This window comes from Vulpes lagopus, chromosome 1 (assembly GCF_018345385.1).
Source record: "Vulpes lagopus strain Blue_001 chromosome 1, ASM1834538v1, whole genome shotgun sequence".
In the NCBI taxonomy this organism is placed as follows: Eukaryota; Metazoa; Chordata; class Mammalia; order Carnivora; family Canidae; genus Vulpes; species Vulpes lagopus.
Window position 1 is genome coordinate 28,814,598 of NC_054824.1, and position 16,590 is coordinate 28,831,187.

General features: G+C 38.0%; 1 long non-coding RNA gene across 1 annotated transcript; it reads right to left on the reverse strand.

Annotated features, from left to right (window-relative positions):
- Positions 1–300: 300 nt before the first annotated feature.
- On the reverse strand, positions 301–6,475 carry LOC121472772. The gene is made up of 3 exons (XR_005983002.1): positions 6,357–6,475; positions 1,237–1,523; positions 301–864 (listed from the first exon to the last, which is right to left on the reverse strand). It is a non-coding gene; the product is annotated as an uncharacterized LOC121472772 (long non-coding RNA).
- Between the last annotated feature and the right edge of the window lie 10,115 nt (positions 6,476–16,590).

Below are 16,590 nucleotides of genomic sequence, written 5' to 3' on the forward strand. Positions count from 1 at the left end.
AAAATCTCAGATTTTAACAAGTCAATCTGAGCGATAGGTTTTGTATAGACATTATGAACAGATATAAGCTCATAACATCAAACATCAGGTTATATTATCTAGACACAGATGTTAAGGAACAGATCTTGGTCAAAAGTTTCCAAATCTCTGAATTAAAAATCAGAACTCTAACTTTTATGAACTTATGAACTTATGAAACTTATGAACTTATGAACTTATGAAATACAACCCAGAAGAAATTTGGGGGCTTCCATAGTGTTATCTCATCCAAGGGAGGCACACTTAGTGAAGGCTTCTGTAGAAATCTGACCCTTTTGAAATTTACAGGAAGAGAAAGAAACATTGAACAATGGCAAATCCATCTCCAGCCTTACAATCCTGAGAACTGAGGTTGGCCGTATTTTTCACAATAATTTTATTTGCATTTTTACAGATGAAGGAAATTGTCTTCCAGGAGGCTGAGCAACTTAACTGCAGGTCCCAGAGCTGGTAAACAACTGTGATGGGATTTGAGGTGCGGGTGGTGGTCTCAGCTGTGAGGGTGTGCTGCCTCCGAGGCAAGGCATCTATCACTTGCTGCTACCTCCAAACAGGATCCTTCTAGGTGACCTCCTCAGCAGGATGGCTTCTAAAAACCACAATGATCACAATGAGGAGGTAAGAGTTGAACTGGGCTAACCAGATCATAGCAGGTATGAACACTCCTGACTCTATTGTTGGCTGAGGCTATTCCAGGCTGCGAAGGTCTGGCTGAAAGGTCTAGAAGCTTCAGGTCTCTCAGGAATGTCTCTCTGCCTCCAACGCTGACTTTAGAATTGGAGGTTTCTGCCCCCAGATAAAAAGGTGGTGCGTGTAATGCTCTTCCTATGAGAAATAAAAGATTCTAGATTTCATTCTCCATGGCATGTTTACTCCATAATATTAGATTTAATTATTTGAATTTAATTTGTTGATAGATTGAAATTTAATTTCAAACAGAATGAATTTTAGTAATGAGGATCTAATTTACTGAAATTTCTTTTTTTCTTTTTTCTTTTTTTTTGAAGAGAGAGCTTGCTTTGTGTCAGGGTCTACTTATGGGAAAACCCAAACAAAAATAAAGGCAAAGTGATAATCGCCCATGGGTTTAAATCCATGTCCTCTCTGAGGGCTGGCTTTTGACCTTGAGAGATCACACTATGTTCCTAGGATTAGACTCATCATTTCTAGTTTAAAAGTCCTTCTGCATAGACTTACCCCAAGTCCTGGGCACTGGGATGGCCATGCTCAGCAGTTGCACACTAGCTAATGTCTCTAGGTCCGGGCTCTGGAGTCAGATATAGCTTCAGGGATGCTCAGGAAGTCCAGGCTTGGAAAGACCAGCACACTTTGCTCCAAAAGCACCTACTCCATGAAGCTTTTCCTTGTCTTTTCATTCTAAGTGGGAATAACTCACCGCCTCCTTTGTGCCTCTCCCACCCTGGATACACTTCTGGCCAGGCATCAAGCATATGTTATAATCATTTGTTCCCGTCTATATGCTCCTGGAAGGAAAAGATCATGCATTTTTTCATCATTGTGTTCCCACTACCCAACAAGATTCCAGAAACCTGTATTATGGAGGCACTTAATAAATATCTGGTTGTTGAAAAAATGGATTTCCTATGATCCATTCCCAGGATCTCCAGGAGTATGTTATTGTGAATGATGGGTCTGCATAATAGCATCCACGCATCATGCTCACCTGAGATAGTGAAGGTCGGGCAGGTGATTGTGCCCAGTTCTACTGGCAGTCCATTTAGAACAGTCTGAGGCATGGGGCACCTGGGTGGCTCAGTCATTTAAGTGTCTGACTCTTGGCTTTGGCTCAGGTCATAATCTCAGGGTTATGAGATCGAGCCCTGCAAGGGGCCCCACTCATTGGGAAGTCTGCTTGAGAGTCTCTCTCTTCCTCTCCACCTGTCCCTCCCCTTCTCCCCCAAGTGCTCTCTCTCTCTCTCTCTGTCTCTCAAAGAGATAGATGGATAACTAAAAAAAGAAAAAACTCACTCTGAGGCAGGAGGTGAAATGGGCCTGAGCCTGATAGCTTCTTCCTCATCTGGCCTTTTGAGCTATTTTCTGGAGGTAGAAACCAAGCTGCATACAGCTGCACAGGCCATATATACTAGTTCTTATACTAGAAACAGAGAGCCTGACCCCTAGGTCTGGCCAGTGGCAACCTCCTCCACTGCTACAGGCATTTAGCCACCAGTTCAGCAGAGGACAGGCTGCAAAATGGTGACTCAACCCTCTTCTCCCATGGCTTGAGCCATGAATAGCTCTGCTCCTCTTCTCTGATTTCAGAATGAGCATGGGGGAAGGCCCTCAGCCGTATTTGCAGCTTTTCCAGGAATCCTGTCCTGTCATTTCTGAGGCATGGAGAATGGGGTCTCTTAGAGCACTTTATTGTGCCCTTGGCTCTTCTAACTAGTTAGCGAGAACTGTGTTCTCAGCTGTAGGATGGAAGCTTCTTCTCTGAGAAAGATACATAATGGAAAATTATATCCGTATTTTACATTTGGTTAGAGGGACGACACGTAGGAAAGGCCAGAGTCTCTTACTCACAAGGAGCATAAAAATATATGCTCAGGGTATGCATAAATAAAGAAATGATGAAATTAACCGTGCTACTTCAGAACAAAGTTTTTTCACCTAGTCACGAAAATCTGTCAGTATCAAAAAGGAAACAAATCTATGACATGTTTTTTTGTCTTTTTAAGATTTTATTTATTTATTAGAGAGAAAGAGAGAGAGTGAGAGAGAGAAGAAGAAGGGGGAGGGGCACAGGGAGAGTGAGAATCAGCTCCCCGCTGAGCAGGGAACTGCTGCCAACATGTCATGGAAGCCAGCTAGATCCCAGGATTCGATTCCAGGACCCTGGGATCATGACCTAGCCAAGGCAGATGCTCAACCAACTGAGCCATCCAGGTGCCTCCTATGATATACTTTTAAAGTGAAAAAACAAATGAGGGCAGCCCCGGTGGCACAGCGGTTTAGCGCCGACTTCAGCCCGGGGTGTGATCCTGGGGACCCGGGATCGAGTCCCACATCGGGATCCCGGTATGGAGCCTGCTTCTCCCTCTGCCTCTCTCAATCTCTCTCTCTCTCTCTGTCTCTATGAATAAATAAATTTAAAAGAAAAAACAAATGATGCAATTTATGTTAAGAAAAATCCCATACATGTATGTGTATAATGGTGTATGTTGTGAAAACAAATGTCTGTAAGACATGTAAAAAGTGTATCTGGTGGGTAGAAGGTAATTTTCATATTTTTATTTTCATAATTGTTGAAATTTTTATAACAGGTATCTTTTTTGTTTAAAAACAAAAAAATTTAAAAAATAAATTAACAGAAAAAAAGAGAATCAGTTAAAGAAAATGAACATTTTCAAAGAAAATTTCAAAGAAATTTTCACTTACCAAAAATTTTAAATGTATATTTTAACGAATATTAAAGAAAAGGAAGCCGAAGCAACAACAGAGTACTATTTCTGGCACATCAAACTGGAAACTAATTTTTTTTTTTTATTCATGAGGGACAGAGAGAGAGAGAGGCAGAGACATAGGCAGAGGGAGAAGGAGGCTCCCCTGGGGGAGCCTGATGTGGGACTTAATCCAGGAACTCTGGGATCATGCCTTGAGCCAAAGGCCGACTCTCAACTGCTGAGCCACCCAAACATCCCTGGAAACTAATTTTTTTTAACACTATAAAGAAGTCTCGATGAGAATATAGTGAGAGATACAGGCATATTTTTTCCCCTGGTGGTGGGAGTTTATGTAATTTACATTGGCACCCTCATTCAGAACAACAAAGGCAAAATATATTTGAAGCTTCAAAAAGTTTCACTTTTCTATTTTACTCACCAATTGCAATTCTAGAACATATTGAAAGAAAATAATTTATGTATCAAAAAATTTATGTTGAAAACTACTTACAAATTCATAACTGAAATTATAAACAATCTATTCAATAATACATAAATTGTTAAGGGATAATATCATTCAGCTATTTTAAATCTTATGCTCAAAAAAAATAAATAAATCTTATGCTCAAAGAATATTTAATGACATGTTAAAATCTCATTTTATAATTCAGTGAAATTGGGGAAGAAAACTGTCTAAGGTATGAAATCAGCTCTGTAGGGAATCAAATACCTAGGTGTGCAAACATATTCACACAAACATAGACAGGAGATGAGACAAATAAACCAAAACATTAACATTTGTGAGAGCTGGGGTTGCAATTATAGGTAATTTTATTTCTTTATCATTTTCTGCACTTTCTACTTTTTCAGCAATGTTCTGATTTTCTACTTATCAGGAAAACCAATGAAGTTAAACTAAAATAATATGAAAAGTAAAAGGGGAAAAAACTGTAGTTCTTTTTGACTAGCAGCAAATGGATACACTAATTAACTGTGTTTCTATGGTGTACTACTCTTAGTGAAATATGTTTTAGAGCATAGAAGATTTTTTAAAAAGTCAGTAATGTCTACCCGAAATTTTCCATTAGCTTTTAATATAGGATATCTTGGGTTTGGGTTTTTTGTTTTTGAATTTGGAATTGCATAGCTAATAAACCTATAACTGTTTTTGAAAGGTCAGTAAATATTCTTACAACATCTGGGGAATTCAAACAGAGTCAGCTGGGTTGTACCTGCAGTGGACAGCCAGTTTTATATATATATATATAAAGATCTTGTTACAAGGAGTCTGTGCTTTCACGGTTCAACTCCAACTCTGATTAAGCTCTGCACCAAAGCGGGATTTAAAGCATCTGTATTTTGGATCCAGAGGATAAAAGAGCTCACTTTATCTCACCACACTCTCCAGGAAACAAATGCTCCAGATAGCAGGCCTGGCACCAGCAAATGCTCCCTGGTTGTTTTCACTAATGCTTTGTCTTTACATAAATGTTACTTTTGCTGGGAGTTTTTGCTTTTGTTATTTAATATGAGGATAGAAGATTCTTGGGGGAGAGGGGATTTTTTTTAAAACACCTTACAAAGTGTTTCTTAAAAACATAACTTTGTATACTTCATATGGGTGATTTATACAGTCACCACCCTTGATGAGAAAATTCCTGCCAGTTTCCTCATCTTTCCTTGGAAGGCTCAGATCATAGGAGAAAAGGTATCCAAGTGAATCTCACTATTTTCTGTCCAAAATTGTTCTATCTATATTGAAACACATTTAAGAAAGAAATCACAACCAAACTCATTTGGAAAAGAGGCAATCTAGTCCAGATTTGGTAAACATTTATACTTTGCACTTCCTTTAAAGTAAACAGAAAGCTCTGGTGTTGGCTGGAGATCTGCTTCTGCTTGCTAATAAAAACACCCCACACTGTCCAGGTGGTATGTGACAGGAAAGTGTTACTCACACAAGTACCTGGGAAAATACAGTGCTCCCACATAGTATGTCCAGCAAGCTTTGTCCATTAATATGATTTGTCAATATCTTTTAAAGTTATCAACATTAAACCTTTGGTGTCTCTAACTAGTCCCTGTGTATATTTGACTCTCTTTGCTGATTTACAATGCCATGCCATACATCGCTCTAATAGCATCTCGTAGAGAGTAAAAGATTTTTCAGTATTTGAGGTAAGGTATACTAGAACTTAAAATTCCTTTCCATTTGGCTCAATCTCCATGGACTTTAGGCATCTTTTACCATGGAGGGGCTGGGGAGCTCTTCCTAGAAACTATGATATCAAAGGCATTTTGTAGGAACTCTCTTCATTCTGTGCGCTCTTTCTCTTTATTTCCAAATTATGTAACCAATGGCAGGCTAATCTAAAGAGGAGGCAAAGCAGTGAACCAAGATACATGCAAAGTCTTACCAGATGCCAATGCCATGTGGCATGCCCATGACAAGCCTGTTGCTCATCCATATATGCACAGACATTCTTCTCATGGGCTATCGAGTTGGTCAGTCCATTGGTTAAAAGAGTACTGGCTCCAGGGCATGTGTTCTTTATTCACTTGTCCTATTCCAAAGCTCTTTGAACATCCCGAGTGATCCGAAGCTCTTTGAAATACAGTCTGGATTTTGTTCCTATTGGGTTATGTAAGTCTAACTACTTCATCTTTTATATCCTGACCTCAATGTTCTAGTTAATCAAATAAAATGGCATTTTGTAAAAGAAATTAGATCTCGGTGCAATTATGACAGGCTACTTCTTTTTTTAATAATGAGAAACAAAATGGAAATGAAAACTGCCAATAGCCTACAGAGGCTCCCCAGAATCTCCTTTGTGGAAGCTCACTGCCTTGAGCAACACATTTGACAACCGGCTCAGCAACCCAGCTATGTGTGCCTTGTCCTCTGCAACCCACCTGCCATGGGGGTGAGTCGCTTCCAACATGCCTTGATGGAAATTGTGCTGTCCGTGGAAGGTTTTTGTAACACAGGAGGTCCAGATACTCTGATGGGTAGCCCAAGCCCATCATTTTTCAGGCTTATTTCCCTTATATCCAAAGGGTGAAAATCTATTTGAACTTGATTCTCTCATGACTTTGGACAATATATTTCATCTTAATTTTAAAGCCTCAGTTTACTCATCTGTAAAACACATGTCAGATCTCTGTTAAGAGTTAAACAAGATAAGATATTTATCTATTTGTTTTAAAGATCTTGTTTATTTATTTTAGAGAAAGAGAGAGGGAGAGCAGAGGGGGAAGGGCAGAGAGAGAGGGAGAGAGAGAATCTTAAGCAGATGCCATGTGGAGTGCAAAGCCTGAGGTGGGCCTCGATATCATGACCCAAGCCAAAACCAAGAGTCAGACGCTCAGCCGACTGAGCCACCCAGGCACCCCTAGATAAGATATTTAAAATGCTATCACAAAAACCAACAAGCACATGAAAAGATGCTCAACATTATTAGGTAGTAGGCAGATACAAATCAAAACCACAAAGAGATAATACCTCATACTACCTACAAAGGCTGGAACAAAAAAAAAAATCGAAAATAACAAATGTTGGTGAGGATGGGGAGAAATTAGAACCCTCATACCTTTCTGGTGACAATATAAAATGGAAACTGTGACATATAGTGTAGCAGTTCCTCAGCAAGTCAAGTATAGTTAAATCATATGACCCAGTAATGCCACTCCTGGGTATATACCCAAAAGAATTGAAAACAGATGCCCCTCAAAAAACTTGAACATAAATATTTAGAGAAGCACTATTCCCAATAACTAAAACACAGAAACAATCCAAATGTCAATCAATTGATAAATGGACAGACAAAATGTGGTATATCCATAAAATGGAAAATTAGTAAGCCATAAAGAGGAATAAAGTACAGATATATGCTACCCCATGGATGAAACCTTGAAAATATTATGCAAAATAAAACAAAGTGGATCCAACAAGCAATAAATTATATGAATCAATTTATATGAAGTATCCAGAATAGGCAAATCCATAGAGATAAAAAGGAGAATAATAGTTGCCAGGGACTGATAGGAGGGAAGAATGAGGAGTGTCATGGGTATAGGGTTTCCTTTTGAGATTTTTTTTTTCTTTTGAAATGTTTAAAATGTTCTAGAACTAGATAGTGGTGATGATTGCATAGCACTATGAATATACTAAATGTCACTGATGGTAAATTTTATGTTACATGTGGTATTTTGCTACAATAAAATATTTTGATAAACATTCAGTTATTACTAAATAATTTTGGCATTTTTATGTATTCTCAGAACAATATTACCTGATACTTATTATCTAACAATATTGTGCATTGTGTTTTCTAGTAGTAGCATCATTATCTAATTGTTATAATTTTAATCTTCAACTAAACTACATGCTCCGTCATATCAGGACAGGACCTCGTTACCTTCTACCAAGATATTCCTGCATACAGACAGAACTTCCTGTAAGAATTGATTTCAGAGACACTGAAAATCTTATCTGCCCCTACATTTTTACCCCAGCCTACTGTGAACTGTGAAATTCCATATAAGAAAGACTCCTTTGTGTAAGGCACTATGTTTCTACCATCGGAATAATAAACTGGAAGAGTTATTACAGATCAGAAAATTTAACACCTCAGCATGAAAATAAGCCAGTCACCAAAAAAGAATCTGAAGAAATCAGACTTTGCACAGGAGATTTGGTGGGGGCTGACTGAGGTGACAGCTTTGCCTGTTAAGGTAAACTTCAGTGATTGGCTCTGAATCACCAGGTCAGTGGGAGACAACAATACTCTGGAGGAGGACTGCTGAAATGGAGGTGAGAAATTTGAAAGGCAAATTTCAACTAGGTGAGATTTTACAAAGATCTTGTGTTGTACCCAAAGCCATTATGTCTATCCCAATACAAAAGGCATTCAAAATGACAATCAAGGTTCTTTTCTTTTAAATGAAGAAATGAGTGAAAAATGATGTCTGGAATAGATTTTAAAAGGCCCCTTTCTTCCTCTTCTTTTATCATGAGTTATAACTGAAATAATAATAATAATAATTAACATTTATATGGCTTATAACAGGCAAAACAATTTATATGATTATTTTACTCATATAAATACTCATACCCTTAATCCTATGAGAGTTACTATTATTACCCCAATTCAGAGAAAAAAGGAAATTGAAACTTCTAAAGGATAAGCAACTCCCCCAAGTCATAGCCTAGTGCAGCCAGCTTTCAATGCATCCCAAATCTCCACTCTAACCATTACACTTCCCTGTTCAAACACCCTCTATCACTCTCTGTGATGTTTTCCACGCTGTGGAAACATCAGCGTCGGCTAATTAAATCTAAGAAAATGAGTCAGAGCCAACAACAGCAAAGAGCAATCATGAACACTGTGGGGTGTAAAGACAGTTTGATAATTTCCCTCTCCACCTCTCCCACTCACCCCAGCCTCTCACGTTAAGCCTGGGGGCTTTAATTGCTATTATCAAAGCAAGATCATGGGAGCCCCTATGAGAGCATATCGAGTGCTCATTCCAGTTTAAGTTGGTGTTTTTGTGTGTGTGGAAAACAAAACTAAACAAAAAAAAACCCCAAAAGACATATTGAAATAATGGATAAAATTTACAACACTTATTAATTATTAGGTAATATTTGTTGCAAGTACTATGTTTAGCTTGTGTGGAATATCGATAGCTTGTTTTATTTCTTTTATTGTGTTTTGACATATCTACAGAATGACCTTTCGTGAGTTACAGTAACATAGCTACTCCATCATCTATATTTACTCAATGATTTAAGATCGCTTTAGGATCAGCAACTTCAGACAATGCGAAATCTGAGTTGAGTATTTCCTAGCTTCTGCACTCACTTTTGTATAAATTGGGCCACTTCTCCTTACACCTATGCAAATTTGTTTATCACATTTATCTACTTTCAAAGCAGCTAAAAAGAAGACTTGGGATCCAAAGTATTTGGGTGTAGACCATCAAAAAACCAAACAATCTGGTGACATTTCGAATGTTTCACTTTCCACTATTCTATTGAGGCCATGTGTACAAATTATTCTACATATGCATCATTTGGGAATACATACATAGATGGAGTCTAGTTAGCAATATCTTTTTCTTTGTCTATGTATCATTCTCTCCAATGGCTTAAAATCAGTACAGCCATTATTTTCCTGATCTATAGAATTTTTCTTTCATAGCTGAAGAATTTGCTAGACTATAGCTTTTCATCCGATTAATCGTAAAAGGTTTATCTCTTCCAAGCTGTGTTACTCTTCAGAGGCAACAAGCAAGGACTGTATCAGAGTTTAAATCCAAGAGTGATGTAACCAGGAGCATCTGTCCCTTTCTTACTTGAGCAGAGGGATGGAGCGACTGGGTCCACATTACAAACCTAACCATGCACATGTGGTAACGTGTTACTCCAAACACCTGATGGTCCCTCCACTACTCCCCCCCAACAACCCCCTCACCACACACACAGAACCACATGCTGGCAAATGGCAAAATCAATGCAACCAGATGGGTGGTGACCTGTAAGTTGCTGAGACCATATGAAGCAATCAGAGATTTTACTTGCTGGAGATGTTAATTACTTTGTGCTCAGATAAATACTATAATGCTCAGGAAAGGGACTATTATTTGGAGTTGACTACTTTTTTAGAGCATGGGCTGTTGTCAGGAGGCTGCTCTGGTTGGTTGCTTTAGGATCTACACTCTCAACAAGGCTTCCTGAAAAGATAATTAAAGGACTCCCAGCTCAGCTAAGCACATAATGTTTACATCAGGCAGAGAGCAACAAAAAAACTTCTCAAAATTTCTATTTTGGCTTCTGAGCTTCTGCAGGAATCCGTATAAAGTGTGTTAAATTTATGTGTCTAGTAGCTCACACTGTGCTTGTTAAACCTTTCTTACTTTCAAAATAGGTGTCTGCTTAGGACTCTGAAATGGATCAAAACAAAGGCAGAAGGTGAAGGCTTAGGGAATGCCCTGAACAGCAGTTAAGAAGTCAACAATCAAACAATTAACCTGCTGTGTGGCTGCTATGTTTTCAAGACTGTACTGTGTACCCTGGGGAATAAAGACATTATTTCTATAGGAGACTATAGTAGAGAATAAAAATACAAAATAGGGGCAGACACTAACCAAGCTGCCTACTCATGAGGCATTTCTTTCTTTTTTCCCGGCAGAACTCCAGTTTGGGTAGCAGTTTGCCTTGTCCCAAGTGATGAATTATTTAAGCCAATTATGGCATCCCTTTTCTCCTTTCCCAGAACCCTTTTTTTGTTTGTTTTTTTTTCTTTCTTTCTTTTCTTTTTTTTTTTTTTTTTTTTTTTTTTTTTTTTTTTGCTAATTCTCTACCTAGGCATGACACACTTTCCATTGGTACTTTCTTCTACCTTTCACTCATGAAGAGATGAAATGCCTGGAGCTACAGCAGCCATTTTGTGATAGTGAAGCAAAGAGTATATAGATGGAAATCCAATAGTCTGAGGATAATGAAACCAAAGGGTTTTTTGACTTGTTGATGAAACTTTGGAAGCACACAATAAATATCTCTAGAGTTCAACCTTCCATTAACAAGGTCTTCCATGACATATAACCGAAGGCTTTCTAAACTGATGCAATATATATTCATAAACTATCAATCAAACTATAGTAAGTTCTAAAATCTATGATTTGGAGGACTAGCACAAGGATAAACAAGATAGAAATATTTATTGAAATCTTCCTGTTGTGTCAGGCATTCTGCTTGATGTTATTTGACATATACTTTGGAAAAGCACAACAGAAACTACTTATGCCATAGTGAAGGAGGTAGAACTTGAGCTAGGCTCTGAAAATGGTTAGAATTGAGACAGGTAGAAGGTAAGGAGATCCTTCTAGAAAGGGAGAGCAACATAAACAAAGGTGAGGTGGTATGAAAGGTTATGACTTCCATAGAAGAAAGTAAGTGGGTCATGCTAGAAGAAGAAGAGGTAGAGCATTGGGTACAAAGAGACATCAGGTTGAGTAGAAGGGGCTGGATTATTGAAGGTCATAATAGAAGAGTTTGGGCATGATCATCAGGTGATTTGGGAAACACGGAAGGCCATAGGAAGTACCATGAAGAAAGTGATTACAAAACCAAATGCAGGTTGGAATGGAAGTGATAGAGTCTGAAGATACATGGATCAATCAAAAACCTGTTATGAAATACTAATATTAATATAACACTATAATTCAATAGCCAATTATTTAGCATGTATTATGTGCCAACTCTGTTCTGAGTGTTCTACATTCAATCTTCAAATGACTCTATGAGATAGGTATGAATACTTTTACAGATGTAGATCTGAGGCACTGAGAGCTTTACAACCTGCCAAAGATAGCACAAGTAAGACAAAATAGTAATAAAGTAATTAAATAATAATATGGGTATTAGGGCTTAGATTAGGGTGGTGTATCAGAGAAAAGAAAGAAGCCAGTCTAGTAGGCTCTCTTATCTCAGCAGTTCCCTTCCTGTCCCTGAATTCATTAATCGCAGTTTATAAAGGGTCCTTTGCCTTATTTCCAGTTGCTTCTAGAACTCCTTCTGGACCTTGTCTCTCAAACCTGCTTACATCTTGCAGGTTCTACACAACAACACCTTCCCCGTGTTTCTCATTGTTGTTCTCAGTCCTCTCCCATTGACTTGCCACCTTGACCTCTCATTGATTCATGGAACTTGAACCCCAAGTGCCCTGTGCTTTGATCACGCAGTCATGGCTAACCCCCTTCTCATTCCCATGCCCAGTCTACGTTAGCTCTCAGGACCCTGGGCCTCCAACTTGGCCTGTAGAAAGAGCAGACAGAGTGAATACATTGCACTAGCTACATTCCTAGTGCTACATGTACGTAGCAGCTCCTGCAATGTACAAAGCAGATACAGAACATTTCTACCACCACAAATAATTCTTTGATGGTTCTGTTCTGTAGATTCAGGAGATTATATTTTTATAGGATAAAAACATGCTACATTTTCTACCTGCAGATCTACATAATGCCAGAATAACCTCATACTTTTGTTCTTTTTCTCCTGGCATTAATTAAGATTTCCACCTAAGTGGCTTATTATTAGAAATGGTTAAGGTAATTTGCCACTATTCCCAGATGTTTCTGGTAATTGTGAATGTCTATAAAGTTGATATTATCTTTTAATAATTTTTTATTCATATTTAAGGATCTGAATTCCCTATGTACTCCTTGAGTCACAAGTTCCAGTTTAGTATGTAAAATAAGGAGTGCTCACTATGAAATCAAGATTTGGTCCTCAACGTTTTCTCTGAATTGAATGTCAAAGCATTTTATAGGAATAGCACGCTTGAGTATAAATAAATGAAATACAATCTCTTTTGTAAGTACATACCTAAGAGCCATTGTCTATCAAACTAGAGATGAAGAGACTTGTGTATAGATCAAATTAGCAAGAGTATTAAATGAATAATTGAAACAGTGTCAACTAAATAACCAAGCACAGTAAATAAATAAACCCTAAATTGGCAGGATTTTCTTGGCAATCCTAAATCCAATCAATGTTTGCTGAGTATCAGTATTCCTGATGCAATTAAAACACAGTATTATGCATACGTTGTACTCTACATAATATATATATATTTTTTTAGAAATGTATGGTTTTCTACCAAAGATGACTTAGTGTAATATTTGGATTATGCAAACTTTTAAATATGCAATTTTGATCATTCTGTTGTATTTTATTTTTCCATTGTAATCATAATCATATGTTTATATACTATAGACCTTTATGATGTTTCTCTCCAAAGATACAAAAGAAAAATGCATAAAAAGCCTAGTGATATTTGTAAGTTTTATTTTTCCGATTCTGTGCCCTGCCTTTCTCTTTCACAGACACACACACACACACACACACACACACACACACACACCCTGGAGTTATAGTTGAGAAGAAAACCTCCTAACAAATTCACTTACTATATAACTGCATCTTTCATACTTCACATTGCATAAACCAGAAAAAAGTGTCAATATTTCTGCTATTTTCAGAACTCGATGAGTATTATCAAGCAGTGGCTATGAGAAGACATTTTCCAGCCTTCTTTTATCTCCTTATATCTCAGGATGCTCAAAAAGGAGTTTTATGCTCACTTTTCTGTTTAAAAATCACCCAGTATTTCCTGTGAGTCATGAGTCAGAAGAGTAATGTGATTTCATTGTATGGCTGAGTAAACACAGAAATCTGATTTCAGGCTAGGGACAAATTTCAACGTGAAAATATAAATCACATAGTTGATCCTTTTTTTTTCTCTCTCTCTTTTAAGCGATCCTGTCAGGCATCCGACAAGAGGGTGAAAATCACACTTTACTTGAGCACGTGTTTTCCCACTTTTATTACCTTTTCTTGTTAAAACATGACATTTCTTTCTTGAATGTTTTTTTCCCAACCTGGGAAATGCTTTTAATTAATTTTTCAAAGTTAAATAGTTTTGATTATTAGTGTTTGGATAGTGAATGAGGATGTTTCAGGGCAAAACATCAGAGTATATTCTAAGGAAAAGTTTAATATGGGAAGAACTGGGGCAAACTGTAAGACACACAAATAAATCCATTTTTGTATTTACATGGGCATACAGCCGAGAAACAGATGAACAAAAATGGTACAAGGCAGGTAGGAATGTTCTTTGCATCTTCTAATCCCATGAGTTTATCTCATTTCTTCATTTCTTTCATTCCTAAAAAAGAGGATACAAGTCATAACTTATAGCCTGCATGAAGTGACACTACCAAGAAGAAAAAACATCTATCTGGTCATTTGGCCATTTGGCCAATTTGGGCTTTATGTGACAGAAAGGAAAGAATCAGACAAATTAGAGGGTGGGTGAGAATGGAAAAATATGTACACTTTAGAGGAGAGTGGGTGAGCTGGAGCAGATTTCCTACTCAGAATCCTGCCACCTCCTTGACTGTGGGGAATCAGTTCTGGCTCTAGATGAACCATGAACTCAGTTTCTGACCAAGGATAAGCCACTTGATCTCCCTCTGGACTAAACCTTCTTGCCTCAAAAATTAAAGTTTTGGAGGCACACAGAATGTTAGGGTTTCATGAATAGAAAAAGTAAGAAGGGTGACCATAAGGCCCAGCAGTAACTATCATTTTACTCCTGGTACTGGGAGGGAGAGAGTCTTGCTAGAGGACAGCTCGATACCCAATATCCGTCATATACACTCAGTAGATTTGGCTTCTTGCACATGTCTTCTTTCCCACTAACTCCTACTCTATGATTTCATGCAAGACATTGTGTGTTTGATCATCAGAGCAGCTTGACATAGGGAACTTGGATCTGCTCACTGGGCATTTGCTTCAATGGAGCCCTTACACAAACCAACATGATGGGGTCTTGTAGGGTAAGTTGATCTTTTATTTTGTTATTTCAAAAAGTAAGTGCTATGTAGATATAAAGATTTATAGACAAACTAATGTCCTTTAGAGTGAAAGGCAGAATGGAAAAGGTGGCACAGGTGCTAGTGCTGCACACTGGCTAGACTTCCAGTGGCCAACACCTGCACCAAGGACTTGCTATAGGAGACCACTCTGCCTCGTGTAAGTGGGCCTAACAAAGGGCAGAGATGTCGTCCTTCACCAGAGCAGTGCTCATTCAATGACTGATGGGAGTTGGTATGTAAATGTCCCAGCTCCTTCATCTTTCTGGGATGCATGGTCAGGATTTCCCTGGTGGGATTAGGTTCCATTCATACCTAGTGATGGTTGCCTCCTGCATTGGCTGCTTCCTTCCCTGTCTGACTTCCCAACTCTTCTCCGGTCATGACTTTCTCCTCCCCAACTATTTACACTTAAATTCTTATCTTATGATCTGCTCCTGTGGGAGGCCAAACTGAGATTTGGAGGTTATTGTAAATTTGGCTTATAATATACTAGTTTTATTTAAAAGCAAATTTTTAAAAGATTTTATTTATTTATTCATGAGAGACACACAGAGAGAGAAGCAAAGACATAGGCAGAGGGAGAAGCAGGCTCCATTCAGGGAGCCTGATGTGGAACTCCATCCCAGGACTCCGGGATCACTCCCTGAGCCAAAGTCAGACGCTCAACCGCTGAGCCACGCAGGCATCCCTAAAAGTAAATCTTTTAAAGATAACTTGTGTCAGATGTTCCTAAACACTTTACAGATGGGAAGCTTATAAAGCCTTTCAAAACTTTCTGAATTGAGATGATAAATGAAATTTCTATACTTGAATTTCTGGCAATAGTAGGATATAGATGTTTCAAATGCTTTATTTCCTTTTTCTTTGTTTTTTAATAGTTGACACAAATGTTACCTTAGTTTCAGGTGTACAACATAGTGATTACACAACTCTATACATTATGCTGTGCTCACTACAAGTGTAGCTACAGCCTTCCCTTTTTTCTTTTAAATGAGTTAAATTTAAACATGGATAAATCTATAATTATATTAAGGTTTTTAACTTGATTAAAAAAGTATATACAATCTGATACCATTTGAGAGACAAAAAGCAGGATACAATAGTACTGCCTTACCCGTGGTTTCAGATACCCAAGGTCAATCGCCATCTGGAAAAAGATAATCTTCCTGACTCATCATCAGAAGGCCAATAGTAGCCTAACACTATGTCATAACCCATGCGTCACTCGCCTACCTCCACCTCATCACTTGGGTATTTTATCGTGTCACATCATCACAAGAAGGGTGACTACAGTACAATAAGATATTTTGAGAGACAGACCTCATTTACATAACTTTTATTACAATATATTGTTATAACTATTCTATTTATTACTAGTTATTATTGTTAATCCCTTACTGTGCCTGGTTTATGAATTAAAGGCATATATGTATAGGAAAAAACATAGCATATATAGGATTCAGTACTAACCACAATTTCAGGCATCCAGTTGGGGTCTTAGAACATAAGTACCACAAATAAGGGGGAACTGCTGTATATTTTAGGATGTCATTATTTTACATTGACTCTCGGTTATAGTTTATTTATGCATCAGTTTCTCTTATTAAAACTGAAATAATTAGGGACTTCTGGGTGGGTGGCTCAGTCAGTTAAGTGGGTAACTCTTTATTGGCTCAGGTCATGATTTCAGGGTCCTGGGATC